Source organism: Borostomias antarcticus (assembly GCF_949987555.1).
Source record: "Borostomias antarcticus genome assembly, chromosome: 28".
NCBI lineage: Eukaryota > Metazoa > Chordata > Actinopteri > Stomiiformes > Stomiidae > Borostomias > Borostomias antarcticus.
In genome coordinates this window covers 3,540,140-3,558,294 of record NC_140261.1, presented here as the reverse complement: position 1 = coordinate 3,558,294, position 18,155 = coordinate 3,540,140, and the positions used below count along the sequence as shown (strand labels likewise).

At 44.7% G+C, this 18,155-nt stretch overlaps 1 protein-coding gene across 1 annotated transcript in view; it reads left to right on the top strand.

Moving 5' to 3' along the window:
• The first annotated feature begins 10,143 nt into the window (after positions 1-10,143).
• Positions 10,144-18,155, top strand: part of LOC311326532 (ecto-NOX disulfide-thiol exchanger 2-like) — a 94,126-nt gene continuing 86,114 nt past the window's right edge. Inside the window, exon 1 of the mRNA XM_084459438.1 lies at positions 10,144-10,263. The gene's annotated coding sequence lies outside the window, so the exon portion shown is untranslated. The remainder of the gene's footprint in view (positions 10,264-18,155) is intronic.

Sequence of the window (18,155 nt, the reverse complement as noted above, 5' to 3'; positions counted from 1 at the left end):
ACATTCTGGGCTGTAACTGTACAATAGCCGAAACACCCACTCACACGAGGTCGGAATCCAGGAAGATGAGAACGAAAACACCCCTTGCCGTGTTCTCAAAACTTTTGACAATGCAAACGCTGCGGTCGTGTGAATGTGAGGTGCAAACGAGACCCAAATACCACAGGAACAGGGGGCAAATGACGCTGTGTAACCGAGGCCTAAAATGAGTTTATGAGGCACACACATCGTTCTTTCAAACTCTCTGCACAGCCAGTGTTCATGGAGAGATGTTGACCTTTGACAACAGAAAGCTGATTAAACTGCAAATTTAAGATTCATTAGTTTAGTTTAATGGAATTGAGACAAGTGCATGGATATTTAAATAAATTAACCTTCACTGAATTCCCCTGAGGCAAGTAGGAATGACAAAGGACTGGAGATAAATCTTCTCCTCGTCAGTGATATAAATGAATACTGATTACATTAGTGTGGCCCGGAGACTGTTGTCATTTCATCCTGGTTGCCAACCTGAACACATGTTTTACAGAGAGAGAGAGGCAGAGTCAGGGATGTGCCTTATTGTGAGCGACCATGATAAAGCTATGCCAAAGCATGCAGGGGAAACTGGGGAAATGCAATCATTCGCAAATGTCACATCTTCAGCAGGGAATGGATTAACTTTTAACAAACCCCAGTAATCAATTTGTTATTTTTTTAAGCCTTTTTTTATCACTCTCTTCATGTTGTTTACCTGACTATTTTTGGAACTTGCTTGAAATAACTTGTAGCTCCAAATTAAGCCATTAAGCCATTAATTAAGCCAAGATTTGGTTACTCGATTAATTGCTTGTTAATTGAACAGAATTTTTTCTGTTTTCAACGGGAGTTGCGTGAAATGTAATCATGATTTAAGGTCTGACTGCACATGAGGGTGCGCCGCCATGTAGTGAAGGCTTATTGGGATGCCGGGAAATTTCAACGACACAGCGGAAGAAGACAAAAAAATGAAGCGAGCAAAGCGCAGTCAGGCGCGGGACGTTCTTATCAATTAATCGACTATCGTTTGTTAAGGTTAACAGTTATCGATTAATGAAATTCCTGTGCGTCTCTTTCCCATCTTCCCACGGGGCAGTAGAATGCAGGGATGACAGCTTATCCAGTCGAGACCGTCGGTCTCAGCTCTTTAGCAGATTCCATGGAAACCGTCAAACTGAACATCAACAGTATCCAGAGCTATCGTCGACAGATACCTGTCACCGTGGGTTAACAGTAAGACCCCAGACACCAATCCTCTGCATATCCCTTCCCTTCTAAGCCTTCCTGTCAGCACATGCACACTTTTACAGCTTTCCACGGTGCCTCTCTCTCTCCCTTTCTCTCTCTCTCTCTCTCTCTCAGACACACACACACACACACACACACACACATGCGCAAGCACGCACCCGCTACTTAACAGCTCTCCATGGTCACACAAACACTGTTTAACAACTCTTCATATTCTCGTTCAGAGGGTTTGCCAATCCCTGCTTCATCATTGAGCTGCCAGTTGGTATTTGTTCACATGCCATTCTGGAGGCTGAGGGCCAATTAGATGTGTTTGTTTATGGTGTATAGAGGCGGGTTGATGGTCGGGGAAAGCTGGGAAAATAAGTAGAAAAGGATGAAGAAGGAAGGCAAAACTAAAGAAAGAGTGAGCAAAGTAAAGACGAAATAAAGAAAAATGGTCAGTATGAATGTTACACTCTATTATTCCACTGAGTGATTTCATATCTATTTGTGGTCATTAGTGAGCTGGAATGAAAAGCCAGAGAAATCAGCTAAAGAGCAGAAGTGACCAGGAACTGACCTGACTGTTCATCCAACGTCCTATCCCATCTCACTGTGTCTCTAAGGGCACCAATCATGGACGTCTGTAGAAAATGTGAAACTTTTCTTCTGGAATGTTCTCTGCTGCAGTCAGCCAGACCAGAGTCAGGTCATGTTAAGTTGGTTTCTGGTTGGTCGGTTGGTGATTCTTCCTCTTCTTTTTGAATAGTAACACAGCTCCTCTGTCTGATGGCACGTTGGTGCTGAACTATGTACATAGGTCCTCACCACAGGCAGGTGTTGTGGAGGCAGACTGAGGAGCCATTGATGAGGGTTCTCTTTCAGGTCCTCCTCAGTCATCACACTCGATAAAGAGCCTGCTGTGCTGGGATTGGTCAAATGAGGCTGCCTCGCCATCTCTAACACGATGTGTGTTTGTGCATCTGGAGCCAAAACACCTGATTGATTCATTAGAGGTTTTTCCTCTGAAACCAAGGTCATACCTCAGCTGACTGGAGCTCTTTGATGCCAGGAGCTCAGGAACCAATAACAAGTCCTCAAATGAGCTCGGGAACCAATAACAAGCCTTCAAACGAGCCTTTAGCTTTGCAATTGGAAACAGATGATCCTGAGATTACTGTTCGTTTGCTTGTTAAAAGAGAATAAATAATAATACTACTGTGTCTCCCTCTTGCCTATTCATACAGGAGAACCAAGTGAAAAGCTCACATAATGGACTCACGAGAGTTCTTCAGGAGACTGGCATGCCTGTGCTGCCATGCTAAGCCGGAGCAGCCAGCCACCTTGTTTGTTCATCTGCCCAGAGCATCCATCACTCACACACATCGTCAGCATGGTGTGCTAATACCCAGGGTCCCGGACCCCTGCTAATGCACTATAGAGGCCCCCTGGACAGGCTTTGAATAGACGTGACCCATCTTCCCTTCATTGCCTGCCTGATCTCTCCTGGCGCTGATCTTCAGATCTTGTCTTGTAGATCTTGTGACTGGGTGTCATACCGGCCTTCCAAGCATTGAGGCTGGTATGTTGTTAATGCTGGTGTTAAGGGAACATATCGATAACATAGCTGCTTGTAGAGCTGGTGTTAAGGGAACAGTATAAGTGCTGGTGTTATAGGGAACATGGATTTAACTGTTGGTAGTGTTGATGTTATAGATAACATAACTACAACATACAGCTGCTGGTAGTGTTGGTGTTACAGGGAGCATAATAACTATAACATAGCTGTTGGTGCTGTGGGCTAATTCTGGACCAGGAACTCTGACCTGCCAACTGTTAGCATGCAGGCCATGGCCAGAATCATGTCTCTTGACCTTGACCAATCGTAGCCAACCTCACAATTATTTATTTCCCCGTGTCACGGAGCGAGTGCAATGCACTCTGGGTCTCTGCGGTTTCAGAATGGGACCTCTTGTCAACATCATTATGGGTAGAGAAAGTGACCCTTGTTGTCTGTCTCATCCTCTGGCAGGAAACTGCTGTTGTCATGGCAGGAAGCAACTGATTCAGGTGATGCACTGTCAAACCTCACACTCGGAGGCCAAAAGTTTGTGTAATTTCATTCTGCTTATAACTCCCAAGCGCTGCGCCTCTGTAGGAATTGTAGAGACACCCAGTTTTACAGTTATCTGATTAAATCAGGAGACAGGGACAGTCCTCCCTTGGGCCATACTGTATGAAGCAGTCAAGCAGTTTGGTAACACTATTAAAGCGCTTTCATTCAGGGACAAGCACGTCATGGGTTGATTACCATTCATTGCCACAAATAGGATACAGTTAAGTTTGGCGCTGATGGCTCGGCTCTAAATGCTTCCCTGGATTAGCCAAGCAGCGCTATGCCAAAACAGGGATCATGATTCAAACCCCACCTCCCCCAACGGGGACACAGAGCAGGCCACAGGTTAGCTGAATTTTGTAGCTGCTTTTTGTAGGTTTGAAATGAGTCTACAGATCGCCACGCTAAGGGGAGGTCATTCGATACTGCATCCACATTTGGTGCAATAACCTGTAATGCACTGTCACCCGGGGCGTTATACTGCGTATGAAGAGCCTCTATTCTGTCTCCTAAGAAGATCAGGGATTCTCTGCTCTCTGACCTCTGATGATCTCTGTCTGAGTGTTTTCACTTGGTGGCATTCATTCAATAGAAAAGGTCAGACACGGGTCAGGACCTTGAGTGAAATTGCTTTTTTCAGAAGAGGAGGAAATCTGTTGTGTGTGGCTTCGTGACTTGTTTTTTCAATATTCAGAGGCTAGACCATTTGGGTGAAAATGATTCGGATCACATTTGTTATGACTGCTCTTATTACGACTGCTCTTATTATGTTTTCCTTCTAGCTTGCTGTTTCTCTCTGTAATGAGCATTTCTGTGTTTCTCTCATACTGATGTCTCAGCAGACATTGTCATCGAATGAAGTTAAAGGATGTATTGTAGGACTCCGTAGGCAGTGGCACGTAATATTGTCAATAGACAGATACTGCCCCATTGTCCTTTTCCCTTCAGATTGTATACAGTTTTTATCCCGTTTTCCTAATTTGGTCGCCAATTGACGCTGAACTTGTGTCCAATTACCCCCTTCTAAGTTTTGAGGATTCGTCGCGCATCCCATGCAAAGGAAGGAGACAACTCCTCAACTCTCTCAGCTCGCAACTGTAATTCTGACACCAGACAGGGTCGCTATAGTGTGACGAACCCTCGAGCCAAGATGAAACTAGCCACCCTCAGGGAGCAGCAGTCCATTATGACACTCCCCCTGGGTATCCGGCCATACTCGTATCTGGCAAAACTGGGGCGCGAACCCTGGTCCCCGGTGGGCGACTGCGTCGACACAAAGGATGACGCATTAGCCCGAAGGCACCTCCCATTATATTTCTGTGTGTCACAGCAGGGAGTCATACAGTAGGGGAAAGTGCTCTCTCAACATTTTGCCAGGTTCAATAATATGACAGATCCACAAAGCTGAATGTGCAGCAGGTCAGGGAAGACCACTTTGACTTTGTAATGGAGCGGAAAAGCCAAAGTGAAGCAAATCCAATTCATGAGGTCAGTGAAGTGTTCATGTTGTGTGTCACCACGCTGCCCTCGGTGCCTCTCAGACGGATGAACAGACTCTAATCTATACCTTTGCTTGTTTTTCATGCACCGGCAAGATTAATGGTCGCCCAGGTCGCTTGGCTCTAACATTCCTCTCAGACATGGTAAATCTATCTGCTGTCTATTCTCACTGTCTCCCATGTCTCTCGGTGCTGTAACAGGCTAGCTGGCTCTGGTGTTGAATACATATATATATATATATATATATATATATTCAATATATATATAGATATATAGATATATAGATAGATAGATAGATAGATAGATAGATAGATAGATAGATAGATATACGCATATGCGCGTGCACACGACAAACATAATGACTGGAGTTGGAGCTCATGTTATTGCTGTGTGATATTTTGAGATCACCATGACCACAATCCTTGCCTTTTCTGTCTCTTCAGTTTCTCTTCCCTCCACCGTGTCTCCCCCTCTCTTCTCTCCCTTTGTCTTCCCTCTTTTTCTCCCCTCCTCTCTCTTTGCTGAAAAGGGGACAGTATAAAATGTAGATTCCCGGTACCTTTCACTCTTCTGTTTTGATGTTTCTGTGTGCGCTGAGGCAGAACCTTCCGGAGTCTCTGCACTGCACACCTGAAAGCTCAATCAGCGTGACTGTCGCTTACAGCGACTTAGCAACAGTACAGTATGAATGTCATGGTCAAGGTGTTGGCTGATAACATTATTGGCTTCACCGTCAACATGTATATAAAGTATTGCTTTTCCTCAGAGCTTATGGCTTTTTAATGAGTTTATCGTTCCACTGGTCTACTGCCGGTCGTTCTCCTGGTGCCACATTCTCTTTTTCTCCTGCCAAATTGTGTTTCTATAGATCTTCCATGCCTGCCATCTGTGTGGTTTCATCTGCGATGTGCCTCCCCGGACATTCTATCGATGCTCTCCATTCATATCCTCCATATATAACTGGAACTGCAATCTATAGTTTATTACCGTTGTCCTCAGCGTTGAGATGATATGCCCCCCCCTCTCCCTACAGCGGCCCTTTTATTTGTGACTACGTTCGGGTCTGTGTCCTTCACGGCCGCGCTTTATGCGCCGTGTATCATCTTGTCCTGTTCGCTGTGTGCGCTGCGCTCTCCTAGCTCTCCTAAATCAGCCTCTGCCTCCGTTCGTTCCTTGTTAACTCCCCACCCTGATTCATCCAACCCCCTCCTCTCATTCCTTCCACATGCCCGGCACCGGAACCACTGGCTTTCCCATTTAGCCTGCCGTCATTCAACCTCTCGCTGTTTATTTTACCCTCCGCCCTCCTCCCGTTTACTCCCTGCGTTGGCCGGGGGAGTGGTGTTCCCCTCTCCTCCTCTGGGGCCTGTGAACGGTGGCTGTGGCCAGATGTTGTAGCTCAAACAGATCATCCATCAGGAAGCCGACACATGAGGACCAGAGGGAGATGAGGGAGGCAGGGGCAGTGACCCGACGTCTCCCGGGGCCTGGACCACACACACACACACACACACACACACATGCACATATATGCGCACACACACGCACACACACACACATAGGGCCTGGATCACACACACACACACACACACGTGCATGCACGCACGCATTCAGAAACACACACACACACTCTCTACGTGTTCCTATCCTCGTGGGGACTGCCTAAATTTAACCCTAGCCCTAACCCTAATTAGACAGCAGCTAGTTTGCTGCGCATTGCGATTAAGACGCATTCCAAGCAGTGCCTTAAAACCCTAGTTAAGGCACTGGGTTAATCACCAAATGTATTCCTACTCCCTATCGCTCGTAGCGTACGTGCCTAGCAATCGTAAGCAAAGTCGGAACTAGCTGTCGTATCGCGGAGGTCTGAAACAACATATTTAAGCAAGACTGAACACTATAAACCCGTCTTTTTCCAAAATAAAATTAACGACATGTGCAGTGCCGTTGTATAAAAGCAATAAGACACTGGAGGTCGTGCTTTACTGTGGTTTATTGGCGCGGCTGCGGTGCATACGGCACTCCGCTTTGTGTTGTGCCTGCAGCCGCACCACAGCCGTGCCAATAAACCACAGTAAAGCACTCCCTCTTGTGTCTTATTGCTTAATTATAACCTGGAATGGCAGGATGAAGGAGCGCTGCTTGGTTGTCGGCAGTAAGGTCTGGAAGGTGCTCTGTGTCAGGGTTTCAAAATGCAAGGCTTTATTTGGGTGTCTTATCCATATGGATCTTAAAAACAAACACTAACGTGTTAGTGTGTTTGTTTTTAAGATCCAAATAAAGGGTTTTTACATTTTATTGGAAGAGTGCCTTGCCGCCTTTTTGAACTTTAATTATAACCTTTTACCCCTAACCCTAACTTTAACCCTAAACCCAATTTTAACCCAAGATGAAAACCCCAACCTTTGATCCAAAAATTAACCCTACATTTGTGAAGACCTTCCAAGTGTCCCCACATGTCTCATTTTTCAACTATTCTTGTGGGGACACAATTAAACATGACCACACACACACACACACACACACACACTACAAGCTCAAGCTCACCCACAAACACAGATACACACTGAGGCACACAATCTCATATAGATTTAACTCTTTGATAGTGGATTTACACGGAGATGTAAAAGATCTCAGAGAAGTGTGTAGAAGAGAGAAAGAGAGAGTGAGAGAAGAGAGAAATAGTTAAACGGAGTGAGAGAGAGAAGACAGAATGAGAGAGAGAGATAGAGAGAGAGAGAACCATGCCAGATGGATTCTGATGGGAAGAGGGAAGGATGGCAGGAGAGAGAGAGAGGAATGTAGAAAGAGCATGTGTGTCGGTAGGTGTGTAAGTAGCAAGGTGCGTGTTTTATGTCTCCCAGACAGGACAGTCAGCAGATCTGAGTGATATCAGACCCAACCTCAACTAAACATGGACCACACACTCTTATCACGACAGAACAAACTATTTTAATATGCCTATGTTAGCTGATAGGCATTCCTGGCTTCACTTTCAGCACTTCGGTTCGGTATGAAGGACAGACAGCAGAGTGGAGTGAAATCAGACCCAACGTCGATTAAGAATGGAACATACACTCTTGTTATTTACGAAGACACACACACACACACACACACACACACACACACACACACACACAGACACACACACCCTTTTCATTATAAAACAATTCAGACCCTGTGTAATCTAATATTCACTGGCTTCATTTCCCAGCTGAGTTCCCAGGGTTTGTGGGAAGACAGTCCTGCGCTTCCACAGACAGGTTGCTGTTTACGGCCATATTGTTTAGTCCTTATCTCTCTTCACGTGGAAAGAATGAGAGAGGACAAGAAGATTCCCATTGTGATGGAAAAGTGTTAACGAGAACAGGACGGCGTACAGAATACTGAGTATTTTCTATCGCTCACCCTCTCCTTTGTCTGTGTGTGTGCTTGTGTGTGTGTTTGTGTGTGTGTTTGTGTGTGTGCTCGTGTGTGTGCTTGTGTGTGTGTGCTTGTGTGTGTGCTTGTGTGTGCTTATGTTCAGAGATCTGTGATGTACGTAGTTGTGTTTGAGAGCGGATAGACATGACAGGCAGAACATAAATTTAATCAACCTGTGTGTCAAACACACACGGTGTGTTGTTGTCAAATGACTCGTCTCTTTCTCTCTCTCTCTCTCACACACACACACACACACACACACACACACACACACACACACACGCAGAGAAAGACAGAGAACAGACCTGGACTCTGGCACAGAAACAGATGTGGCACCTTGTTCATCCTTAGCACTTTTTGTTCTCTGTAGAAAACAAAGCGTTGTGTTAAACCTAGACATTGACATGAATATTTCATGAGGACCTTCCTTTTGTGTCTAGAATGGTTTCATTATTTCTTTCCAGTTTCTTCCTTTTCATCCAGTGAACCTTTAGACCATATAGTTAAATGAGGACCACATGGTTTGAAATGAAAAGATGAAAAAATGAAATCCATTATAAGGGATGGGACAATACAGAGTATCCACTTTTGTGTACTTGTCGATACCAAGTACTGATACGAGTACTATTAATAAGTAATACTGTACGTTTTCAATTACCACAGTCAGGCCTGGAATATCAATAGCCAAGTATCTACAAACCAGCCAAGAGTAATATTGAATTGTAACTACCTAAATAGCAAGATAGTAGCTATGTTAGGGATGTCAACTTACACTGGTTTGATTCAGAGAAGCACTCAAAGCTATCTAACGATGCTGGCTTCCAGGAGGCTAACATTGTAATGTAAGCTAATGTTAGCTAGCTAGCTTAATTTAGGCTATATAAATGTTATCTTGCACATTGTATCACTCCAAACCTATTTCTAACTAGCAATAAGGTTAAGTTATTATTTTCGCTATTCCTAAATCAGGAGACATCTCTCTCTTTCCCTCACTAGGAGCAGGCATTGCGCAACATGGAGCAGGTATTGCGCAACATAGCCACACATGTGAGGAGTCTGCTCTGAGAGATGGAGGGAATGAGTCTTTTGCATGTGAGGGAGGAAACGCAAGCAATCTTTTCCCATCATGCATCATTTCGATTTCTGAGATCTGCGTTCTGCTGCACTTCTGCGAGTCACCCAGTGGAACGTTATGATGACATTGGTATCGGTTTGGAGATCAGGACATTCTTCCGAGTACAAGTATGAGTACATGAGCGCAGTATCGGGACCAGTGGGCAATCTTCAGTTCCTGGGGACCAGTCCAAGTGCTATTGTCCATCTTGGTCAGGGATGGACAGAGCAAAAGATCTGTTCTTCTGCATGTTTTTGTATTGGGGGTTCTTTGTGGAGGAAACCCTTGTGAACATGAGGAGAATATGCAAACTCCACACCTGGGAGGTACAGTAGCCCACCTGAGCTCAGTATGAAGCATACTGTGGATCTAACACCGTGTCCTAACTGCTTGCGATGCGAGCAACAGAACGCGACATCGCATGCTTGCTGTCCTAACTGAAACCGTTAAATGTCCTGTTCTGTTACGTCATTTGTCTATATTCCCAACTGAACACATAATTCCTACGTCAGAGGATCTTTGGTATAATGCTCCGCGATTTCTGTTGGTATTGCACCTTGCGTATGCGTACACAAGGCCTACAGTATAGGAAGACATGCACAAAGGAAGCACCAGATGAACACAGGATACGTGCGTCAGCTGTCCTGTGTATATTTCAGCCTTTAGAAGTGCACCGCTGTGTCTAACATGGCTTTGTTTGTTGTGCTGTGTCTCTCAGGACTGAACCCGCTGCCCTTTGACCCCTTGGCCAACAACGAGCCCTTGCAGTTCAGCGGCGCCAGCGGACCGCTGGTGACAGAGTGTCCTCTGGAGAACGGAGCGGAGAACAGCAAGAAGAGGAAGAGACCCAGCCTGCCTCCAGGTGCTGCAGTAGTACTCTAGTAACGCTGCTCTATCACTGCCATAAAACTGGATGGTTATGGTATTGCTGCAGATCTAATGTAAACACATACAGAGTGAACACTAGTCCCATTGCACACTTCTACAAAACCACATAACTGAGTGGCCAATTAGGTTTAAGGCAAATATAGAAGGTTAGAAGGCCTGTGTTGTGTTTCATTATCTGACTGTATCCAAAGAATCGGCTAAGCTGTTGTTGGCGGCTCTCGGGCCCGAGTCCTGCTGCTGTTACCTTGCCAACAGAAACTGCTGATCAAAGCTCTCACATCAGCTCTCTCAAACGAGGAGACCTGCCGCACAGGGTGTGATGCGTGCTTGGCTGGAGGGGTGTGTGTGTGTGTGTGTGTGTGTGTGTGTGTGTAACTGGTAAGGTTTTGCCAAGATCCTTGCCGCCACACCAAACATTTGATACAAAAAACAATAATACAAATTAGGCTATATATAAATAAAACTTTCTAAATATTTCTGCCTAAATGCGCTTTCAAAACCACTGTCGCGCCCACATTAGGACTATTTATTTTCAATAAAGAGCCTATAGGCCGCGCGCTCTGTGCCGCTCCATGCTGCTCCTTGCTGAGGTGATCAGAAGACTCGGCGCGTGAAGGGATTATTTCTTCAGTGAGCGGCATGAGGTTACAACGAAATATTACCATACTGTAAACCAGTGTTTCAATTGGGCCAAACACTGGTGCTGGCACCTAGGCCTACTCCTCAAAATGCCTAGTCTACTGTCTAAAATACATTTATGTTAGTAATCTAAGTGCCGTTATAGCTACAGTTAGACGTGCCGACAGCTCCTGCCCATCTCAAGCACGTTGGTAAAGCCTTTGGTTTTATAATTCCCTGATGACAACTAGCGGATCCTATAACCTAATATATCAATACAATTTTCCAGATGGGCATACGACGATTTTTGAAGAGGAAGAGAGAGGAGAATGATAAGACCAGTCAGGTAGGCTAGGTTATTGAAGAGGAAGAGAGAGGAGAATGATGAGACCAGTCAGGTAGGCTAGGTTATTGAAGAGGAAGAGAGAGGAGAATGATGAGACCAGTCAGGTAGGCTAGGTTATTGAAGAGGAAGGGAGAGGAGAATGATGAGACCAGTCAGGTAGGCTAGGTTATTGAAGAGGAAGAGAGAGGAGAATGATGAGACCAGTCAGGTAGGCTAGGTTATTGAAGAGGAAGGGAGAGGAGAATGATGAGACCAGTCAGGTAGGCTAGGTTATTGAAGAGGAAGAGAGAGGAGAATGATGAGACCAGTCAGGTAGGCTAGGTTATTGAAGAGGAAGAGAGGGGAGAATGATGAGACCAGTCAGGTAGGCTAGGTTATTGAAGAGGAAGGGAGAGGAGAATGATGAGACCAGTCAGGTAGGCTAGGTTATTGAAGAGGAAGGGAGAGGAGAATGATGAGACCAGTCAGGTAGGCTAGGTTATTGAAGAGGAAGGGAGAGGAGAATGATGAGACCAGTCAGGTAGGCTAGGTTATTGAAGAGGAAGAGAGAGGAGAATGATGAGACCAGTCAGGTAGGCTAGGTTATTGAAGAGGAAGAGAGGGGAGAATGATGAGACCAGTCAGGTAGGCTAGGTTATTGAAGAGGAAGAGAGAGGAGAATGATGAGACCTGTCAGGTAGGCTAGGTTATTGCCGGCTAGCCATGATTCACACCGGCGGATTAAGGAACAAGGCAAGCTACCTGTAGTAGGCTAACAGTTTTTCCCGCTTCCCAGGGACCAGTAAACTCTGTTCGGCCAAGAGGAATGCCTCATTCAGTTGTCTGATTGGACAAGTAAAAAATGAATATGATAAATTGGCCTTGTGTTGTTAACGTTACATAATGTTATCTGAAAGTACAGTTTGAGCCGAAGCGGAGCCTGCTCCATTTGAACTACGCGCTGCTGTCTGTCTGTCTGTCAGTCAGCCCTTCAAGCGAGCGTTGCCAAGGACACATACACCACAAGCGCGAGTAGGTTCTGCAACTTTTGTGCGAGTCAGGTACAGCGCTGCCTGATGGATTGTGCGACGGTCTTTTTGGCTGGCTGAACTAACACTAGCTTGCGTTAATGTTCCTCCAGCCACCTAAAAAGTGCCAATCAAAATAACAGAAAACAGCAGCTGTTACCATTATAACAGCAGCTGCTGTTATAATGGTAACCTACAATACATGATTTATGAAGTGCCTGTGTGGTTACTGTTTTATCCCGTCCAGTTACATGTCATTAATTACATTTTAAGCTCTAGGACTTTACCAGCCTTACAAGCTAAGTTAGGCCATCTTTATAGGCCTACTTATAGGAAGGAGAGAGGAACAAGGGAGGAAGAAGGGCGGTCTCCGATCCCCTGCTTTGGTTTCGAAGTCGGACTCTTTTTTTCACACACCACCACACCAAGAGATCAGTTCCACAGGAAACACGTGTGTGTGTGTGTGTGCGCACGTGTGCGCGTGTGTCGATGTGTCTCATTTGTTCCATCAGTGACGGCATGTTTTTCATCAGAGAAAGAACATCTAATTGATTGCATTAGAAGTTGACTGAAGAGGCTCCCTTAAGACAGATAGGTGTTGCTGTCTTGGTGATTTTAATTGGTCTGAATTAATCGTTGGTTTTACCGAACCACTCTATACTGTATAATGTACCATTCATCTTTGCTCAGCGGGTTGAATGTCCTCATTGCAGTGTCCGTGAGCTCGTTCAGATTAATTCGCTAAGTATCTATCAATTTATCATAGTTTGTCATTTCTCAGTATCTCATAATGATGCATCAGTACTACAATAATGAGTGAGGTGTGAAGTCAACGAGTTGATCTGTTGATGAAGCTTTAAAACAACACGTTCATTTGATAGATAATAGACTGTGCAGTGTAGAAGGACATCTTGTAAAGGCAAAACACATACATTATATTCACTGCATACAACTAACAGAAACGAACTTAGCAGAATGATGATCCTGTCTTCTCTAACTCGTTCTTGTTCCTCAATGGGATGTGGGGATTTGATGGTTGACATGATGGTCTAGAAAGTGTGTGGGTCGGTCATTGTTCGTTATGTTGTGATGGTCAGAAGGAGAGGTTTTACGTTGACCAGACATTAAGGTCAGGTATGTTTCGTTTGTCTGGATTCAGTAGTCTGAATCGTCTGAGAGAGAAAGAGAAAACGTTGTTTCATCACCATCTTTCCATTTAACCTTGATTCGTGTGTCATTGCAGAAACCTTGGACGTGTGTGTGAGTGTGTGCGCGTGCGTGTGTGTGTGCGTGCGTGCGGCTCCGTGCATGTGTAACTCCAGATGGTGAAGCATCTTGACCAGAACAAACAGGTTTCATGACCGCCTCGTCCCCAGGGCCGTGCGCATGCTCAACAACCATCAGCAGAAGACCACCTGCAACCTCCCACACCACTAATTACCTCCCACCCCCCATCATCCGCCAGCACCCAACGCTTCACTCTCGACTGCACTTTTACAATGACTTTGCCCATGTAATTGTCTGCTTTGTATTCATATTATAACTCATATATTCTGAGGTACACTGTATAGATTTAGTCTTAGGTTTGGGTTATTTCTAGGTTCATGTCAATATAACAAATAAACAAACAAATATACAGTATTATTCAGTAGTCGTATTCATATAGGCTTTACTTTTAGGTCTAGTTTAATATATTATTCACATGTATATTACATTGTTTAGTCAGGAACTTAGGAATTAATGAGCAACTGTGGCGAGGAGCAGGGCCTAGAATACCAATGTACCTGTACTTGTTGCATGTGGCGTTGAAATCTCTTGAACTTGAGTACAGTACAGTAGGTGGCTACGTGCTAGCGTGTGAAATGTACTCTCCTGAGATGAAAGACCACCAGACAGCTTTCGACCAAAGCCTTGAAGAGCAATTCTGTTCCGTCCCACTGCAAGAGAGACCACTCATCACGTTAACAGCGTCTTTACCAGGCCGTTCTCTGTCTTGACAGCGTCTGAGCCACGGAGAGGTGATTTAGTAATCATCTCTATTCTACTGCTATAACGCCGAACACAAAAGCATAGAGCGGTATCTCAAATACAGCCCAATGCTGTCAGTATGCTGGTCTGCTACAGTAGGTGACAGTTTGTTAGTCACAATCGGGTGTTTCTAGAGAGTGCGCGCGGGAGGATTTGACACAGAGCTGGTGAGGACGAGCCACGCGTCACCAGGCCTCGGAGGTGTCTGTTCGCCTGCTGCTCGGCACCAGTGGAGCGGATCTTGATGGGGGGGGGGGGGAGCAGCGATGACAGAGCGTCGCTCCCTCGGCCCGCCGTGTCTCCGGTGTTGTGTGTGTGTGTGTTGTGTGTGTGTGTTGTGTGTGTGTGTGTGTGTGGCTCGGCTGAGGAGCAGTCATCTGCCCCCTGATGAAACAACAGCTAGATGATGACGATCTACAGCATCAGTTTGGGGGCTTTAATGTTCTCTGGTGTCTCAAGTCCTCCGGCTCCCAGAGGAGGAGCCATGATTCAAGGACTAACTAGCAGCCGTGTGGATTTACCCTCGTTAAGAAATCCTAATGGATAGATTCATCTCATTACGCCTGACGCTCTATTAGTGACACACGCACACACACTCTTTCTCTCTCTGCTTTAAGGTGATCATGAAATCTGTGAGGGATCCTCACACACATAGTGCTGATGTGAGGATGTTTTCTCCATGCAAACCTTTGTATATCAAGATTCAAGATCTGTTTATTTGGCATGTACACAGTTTACACATACTAGACATTTGTCTAGGGTAATAGCATACGCATATGCCACAAATCACTTCAACCAGCAGCAGCAGCAGTAGTAGTAGTAGTAGTAGTGTTTCCATTTCAATTACAGTACCTAGAAGACACTGCAACTGCTAATAAAGAGCACAATGTTATCCAGTCCATCAAGCCCGGCCATAAAAGCAATAAAACAGGTTCTAGATAAGAAGAAGAATAAAGCAAGCATTTACTTAAGCTTTAGACTTCACAACTGTATTATTTAAGACTAACTATTACACAACTGGAAAGAAACAAAAAGTAATAGAAATCCTGCCCACTCAAGACTTTTAAAGAGAGAACGCCCACTACGCTTCCTCGCTGTGAGGACCCATTCAGGCAGGCATGATGAGAGGAACCGCTGGGAGTAAATGCAGTGTTGTGACTCGGCCTTGGGCCTGGTGAAATAGCATCGCTGAATTTGTTTAACATGTTGCCTTCATTAGTAAACACTGCAAGGTTTGTTTATAGTCTTGTTTCTTGTTAAGTTTTGAGATAATAATGTACTCGCTTCCCTCGGGGACGCCTCCCTCCCTCTCTCTCTCTCTCTCTCTCTCTCTCTGTGTGTCTCTGTAGCAAATCAGGCTGATAAACATCCCATAATCAGAAGTGCCCCAGGGTTCTGTGCTGCCTGACTTCTCCTCATTCTCCGTCTAGACCCACCAGCCCACTCAGACCCAGGATGGAACTACTTCACTACAGCAGTGTTGGAGCTGCAGGGGGAGCAGAGAAGGAGCTTGTTTTATGCTGCACAGTGAGAAGCTTCCTTCCTTTACTGGCTCAATATGAATGTCCTGCCACAGAGCTCATTTAGGAAGACTCGGTGATCAGACTGTATGTCTGGATCACTTTGTGAGTCTTTTGATGTAGACCAGGCACTTCAACTCACTTCCACTGACCACAAGTTGGTCTACCCTGGATTCTATCTATCTCTCTCTCTATCTATCTATTCCATACCGTCACATTTTGTCTATACATCCAAATGATTTAAATAAATGCAATTTTCCAATGTCTGAATCAAATCATGAGAGTTTTGCTAGAGTCGGAGAGTGTGAGGTGGCAATCTGAGTCTTAAATCAGTCTTATTCTCATCTTGAAGTTCCGGTACAATTAAACCAATCAAATCAAAATCAAATGTTTAATATTATTAGGTTTTTAGCCTTAGGGTGTCAATCTTTTCAAAGTCTACGGAAATAGTACTTTTTCTAAATGAAGGCTGCCGCCTGCCAAATGCCTTTGCCTTTGGAGATTGCGTTTTGAGTATTATAATAGTCAAAACATAGAACAGAAGTAGAACAGATTAGAATAATCACATTGAATAGAATAGCCTAACAAAATCAAATAACTATAGAACTCATTTAAAAATTTGGGGGGGATGGACTTTGGACCCTCTTTTTCAGCACCCTGTTCAAAATACATTCCACGGCTCTGAACGGAAGCAAATCAGTCATCAGTCTTAACATAAACCATATAATTAGGAAACATGTAGTCTATTTTATTAATGGTATATTGCCTTTAGCCTATTTTTTGTCTAACAAGCTTTATTTCTCGACCAATCAAATCTTGTGTATTTTGACCAATCAATTCCAGCCCAGCGTTCGAATCCTACAATCCTACAATCACATTCTGGGCTGTAAAAAGTTCTGTTCATCGTTATCAAAACGAGATCGCCTTCGCCAGCTCACCCGATAGCGGGATCCAGGAAAAAGAATGAAAACATCCCTTGCAGCATTCTCAAAACTTCACGGGTTTTGACAACGCAAACGCTGTGGTCGTGTGACCGTGAGGTGAAAACAAGACCCATCCATCCATCCAAGACCTGTAAACGGGGGGAAACAAGCTTGTGTAACCACTGGCGAATCTACCAGGGTGGCATTGGATGGTATCTGCCACCCCTGAAAAAAGTCTTGCCACCCCATCTTCACAGACCAACGGATATTATTGCATGTTTATAACAGTTATCTATCTATAGCTATCGTTGTATCGTATTGCGTTATCTCATATCAACACGTTTTTATATATGTTAAAAATATGACTGTTGCAGGTATAGGAAGGAAGGCCAGCCTACAAAATGAAGAGGAAGGGTAATATTAGGTTGCTTGTTTTTTTGGAAAGAGACAGGAGCTGGAGTGAGAGAGACAGAAAAGACTCCTGATACTAGTGCTGCCAGCCAGTGTGAGACTAAGGAAGAGACGCCAGCCCCTAGTTCAGGCTCAGCTTCAGCTCGTCCTCATGGTCTGGTTTTTAGGATCCAGTAGACCATTTTCCCAGAAGCCATGTTGAGGTGTCATAGCAGGGTAAACACTGGTGTACAGTAATTAATAACATTAATTATGGCCCTGTTCTACAGTATTTAGTGGGTCACAGCCATTCCAATGAGTCAGCATGCACAATATCAGGTCCCTGGCCCACCTAAATCTTAATTTACATACTTACATAATTACTGTTATTAGGTTCATGCTGTCTGCACTGTGATAATTATTCTATCAGACTGTCTGACAGAAGAAACTATAGAATAGAGTACTTATATAACAAAGATTATGCTTATTTTTTATTATTTTATTATATTTAGCTGGTCCTACTGATGCCAAATAACTAGGAAATGAATGCATGCCAAAAATGCTTGGGTCTCAGGACGTTAAAGGGGTAGTTCATAGAGCCTCATTTTCCACTTGATGAATAGGATTGATGGGAACCATTTTGAGATTAGTGTATGCTAACCAGGCAGATCAATATACATTAAATATAGGACATGATAAACTGGCCACTTTTTGGCCACCCTAAAATATTTGCTTGTCACCCCAATTATAAATCTCTAGAATCGCCACCGTGTGTAACCCAGGCCTCAGACACTGAGTCAGCCAAGATGGATGTCTTGTGCATGGGTGTGTGTGTGTGGCCCTAGAGCTGATCTGGCATCTGACTGATGCCTGCCATGAGTTGAAGCTCTCTCCTCCACAACTGATGAATGAATGTCACTCCCTCCCGCTGCTGCCTGCTCCCTGTGGGAAAGCGTGTCTGGCCACCTGGCTTCCAGGAGCCGACATCCATCTGTGCGCTTGTTAGCTTCGGAGTGTGTTTAGATGAGAACGGT